Genomic DNA, 3991 nt, shown 5'->3' with positions numbered 1-3991 from the left:
CAAACCGGGCCATTTGCAGTGGGACCTGCTGGGGGACCTGCCCTGGTCCCCGTGGCTCTGCTCTCTGGGGACAGGGAGCCTTTGGGGACTCTCTCACAAGCCACCCCCACTCATGTCCTGCTGGTCACCCAGGTGGCCCTGGCAGTGCTTGGGAACATGACTGGGATGGGGGGTGTGCCCACCCGTGCCAGCAGGGAAGGGCACAAGTTCCAGGGGGGATGTCCAGGGAGACAGGACACTGCAGAGGAAGGGCCTGGGGGGTGCAGAGTGACAATAGAGAGGGGAGGGCGGATCTTTGGCATCCCCTCCTCTGCTTGCTTCAGGCTTCAAGAAGACACCACAAGGAGAAATCCCATGGAGAAATATTTATTGATCAAAGACTATTAAAAGCCTCAGAAACAGGGGGGAAAACGTCCTTCCTGGGGGACACCAGTCCAAGGAAACTCCTGGTTTCTGTCCAGGTAGGAACAGGTGCCCGTGGGCTCCAGGGGTTTAATGCAGATAAAATCACTGGGGGGGCTCCTTCAGCAGCAGCATTTAATGCATTTGGACAGGCCAGGGACCATCTCCATGTCCTGCACAGAAGGGCTTCACCCTCCTCAGGATCCCTGAGTGACACAATGACACCAAAACCCAGGAATGACAGAGCAGCTGCACCCACTAACTTGGATTTTTCCTTTTTCAAATGTCATTTAACTCACTAAATCCATCTCTTGCCTAGGAATGGTACAGCACAGTCAGGCACATAAAGAAACTGAATGGCCAATACCCATTTACCAATTCCAAATTTTAATGGTTGAAAGAAAGGAAACTTTTGCCCTGTGCCACCACCAACAGGAATCGTTTCTGACTAAATTGTCCTTTACTCTTATTTCAAACCCAACACGCCACTCCAGGATCTCCCAAGACATCCATTTTCTCCCTCCCAGTGTCCATGGAGCAGAGGTTCAGCTGGGGATGACACCTCCGGGCCCTCCCACACACCTTCCAAGGGCAGGAGCCTTCCTGCCTGGCCGGGAGCCCTGGGGGGAGTCCAGGCTGTGGCAGCTCCTGTTTGTCCCTTCCCCACGCACATTCCAAATCCCTGCTCTCACACTAAACCCTCCAAAGCTTTCCAAACCCAAATCCTTTCTTCTGCTCCTCTCTCACTGGGACCATTTCTGCCTCCTTCCCCTGCAGCTGGAGGAACCTCCCCAGCTGCCGCTGCTCCCTGGCATCAAACCACACCTTCCCAAACCCTGACTATTGCTCAGTTCAAAGAACAAATCTAGAGATTTCAGTTCACTTCTCTTTTCTCTGACAAAACAACAGCAACTGAAAAACCGTATTATAATCCACAAACTGAATCTCTAATTCACTAATCACTAATTGAAGATCGGCACAATTAACACAAATCCAACCCTTGCAAACACTAAAGCTGACACTAAAGAATGCTCTGAACACACAGTCCCAGCTTAACAGCTGCTGTGGCAATTGACCTTCCTTCAAATATTTCATGTGCACCAAATGCTTTAAAATGCACACAAGAACAAACTACTGCATTTAACACTCTACAACAAGTGAATTTTTCTTTTTTATATCTATTATGGGCGTCCCCGAGTCAGACAGGATTCTAATACTATAACACACACTCCCAGTAACACACACTCCCCAAACACTTCACTTTCTCCAGCACTGACCATTGGCTTTGACAAACACAGTTACCTGAGCAAAGCCCTCCCCAAAGCAGCTCTATGGGCAAGAGCTCTGTGTGTGACTGATCTGTGGGCAAAGCACACGGGGGGCCTGGAACCCACCCCCTGACCCACACGTGGGGCCTGGAACCCACCCCCTGACCCACACCTGGGGCCTGGAACCCACCCCCTGACCCACACCTGGGGCCTGGAACCCACCCCCTGACCCACACCTGGGGCCTGGAACCCACCCCCTGAACCACACCTGGGGCCTGGAACCCACCCCTTTCACTCAGTCAGTAGGGATTTCTTCTCATAAGCCAAATATCACACTCCTTCTTTTACAGTTCTATCATCACTTTCACAACCCAATTCTATTCTATTCTGTTCTAGAGCTCCATTTCTAGGATGCTTAGGTATACCTTTTCTATGTTCAGGAATGCCTTAATAAAATTCCAGGGATCTTGCTTTGAACTCACCAGATCCAGGGACTGAGATCTCCCAGAAGAATATTTTCACTGCTCGCTGGAGTCCTCAGGGTCCCGGAATCCCTGGAGGGTCGACAGCATTGTCCCACCTGGCTCACCAAGAATTGTCCCTGAAAAGCGTTGGGAAGAAATGAAACCCTCCAACGCCCCTGGGAAGTGTTGGTGAGCCAGGCACTGCTTTGTTCTGGCTCCCAGAGACAGGGAGCCAATCATTCCAGCCACACCTGTCCCTTTCCAGACTTTTCACACATTTCTACATTTGAACAAACAAACAAATTCATGTTCATTGCTTCTAATTTACCCGAATGAATGAACTAAGGAATTCTCTTCGTTAATTAAGACTCTAATTAGTATTCTATCCTTAACTGGCTAATTTGGTCCACGTTCTTTGGTCCTCTTAGCACTCCTCCTCAGACACAGAGTCTCCAACTCTCAGGCTGCAATGTCTTTGTAAATCCCCTCTGGACCTTCTGGTTCCTTCGACATGTCCTTGAAGGACCAGGAATTTAAGATCCCAGACGTCCAATCCTCAGCTCCCTCGGGCTTTGTTTATGGAAGCTCATCAGAGCCAGTGCAGAGAAACTCCAAGTTTGGGTGCTTTAAAGATCAAAGCGACAAGAGCCCGTGAAAAGAAACCCGGTCAACTGCTGCCACTGACGAAAATTTGAGGCAAGTTGGATCATTTCCAACAAGACCAACCCCCACCGCGGGGGGGGACCCCGCATCCCCCCGCCCACCGCCGGGGCTCTGCCGGGAACCGCCACCGGGACACCCCCAAAACCAAATCACCTCCCGCGGAGCCCCCACGATCCCCACAAGGGGCATTTGCGGCTCAGCTTTGGAGTCCTTCCAGCTCCAAATGTCTTCCCCTGCAAAGAACCCCCTTTCCTGCAGCCCCACCCCCAAAGCAGTGCTCAGCCAATCCGAGCGCGCAGCGCTGATGACTCATCAGTTGCCAGCCAGACCCGCAGCGCCCAGCGCTCCCCCAGGACCCCCCCAGGGTCCCCCCTCGGCCCCAGCACCGCCCGGGACGGGAATTTGGGGAAAGGGGAGGTGGGGGGTGCCCAGGCCGGGCCCCCCCGCGCCGTCCCGGCCGTGGCGGCTGCGGCGGGGGCCGAGTGCGGGCGGGAGCGGCCAAGAGCCCAGCGCTGCCCCATCCCGACCTGCCCCAGCTCCAAGGGGAATAGGAGGAGTGGGAATAGGAGGGGAGGAGAAAGAGGGGGAGGGGGAGGGGGAGGGGGAGGGGGAGGAGGGGAAGGAGGAGAAAGAACGCACGTGGATGCACCGCCCGCTGTATCCGCAGCCCCCGTGTGAGAAATAGAAACCCAATCGGGCAATTTCCAATCAGAATTTTATTATATGATAAAAGCAAATTCAGCGCTGGGTGATCAGGGAAGGGGTCCAACAACTCCCAACACCTGTCACACCTAAAGAAGATAGTTGTCCTACATTTATTTCCAGCTACTTCATGAATATTCATTATACATAAGCATAAACATTACACATTGTTGAGTCAGACATTCAACAGATGTTTTTGCTTGCTACAAAGTTATAAATTTCAAGAAAGGTCCTATTATCTAGCATCCATAATATATTGTCAAATCAGACATTCTGCAGATGTTTGCTTGCTACAAAGTTATAAATTTCAAGAAAGGTCCTATTATCTATCTAACTAAACAAAATTGTCTCACTATAAATCCTACACAAGGTAAAAAGGGAGGTGACTTGTTTTATCTCTTTATAGGGCCCCAATTAAGTTTTACGACTTGTTTTTCTTTTCTCTCCAGGTCATATTGACCCTTCACTGTCTCCTCTTAATCAACTCGAATT

At 51.3% G+C, this 3991-nt stretch overlaps 1 long non-coding RNA gene across 1 annotated transcript; it reads right to left on the bottom strand.

Annotated features, from left to right (window-relative positions):
- Nucleotides 1–350: 350 nt before the first annotated feature.
- Nucleotides 351–2499, bottom strand: LOC120322650. The gene is made up of 2 exons (XR_005562473.1): nucleotides 2153–2499; nucleotides 351–608 (listed from the first exon to the last, which is right to left on the bottom strand). It is a non-coding gene; the product is annotated as an uncharacterized LOC120322650 (long non-coding RNA).
- Between the last annotated feature and the right edge of the window lie 1492 nt (nucleotides 2500–3991).

The sequence above is a fragment of the Pipra filicauda genome, unplaced genomic scaffold, assembly GCF_003945595.2.
Source record: "Pipra filicauda isolate LSUMZ 115617 unplaced genomic scaffold, ASM394559v2 scaffold1033_size35647_pilon, whole genome shotgun sequence".
NCBI classification, from domain to species: Eukaryota; Metazoa; Chordata; class Aves; order Passeriformes; family Pipridae; genus Pipra; species Pipra filicauda.
Note: the sequence above shows the minus strand (reverse complement) of the source record. Positions and strands in the feature narration are given on the sequence as shown.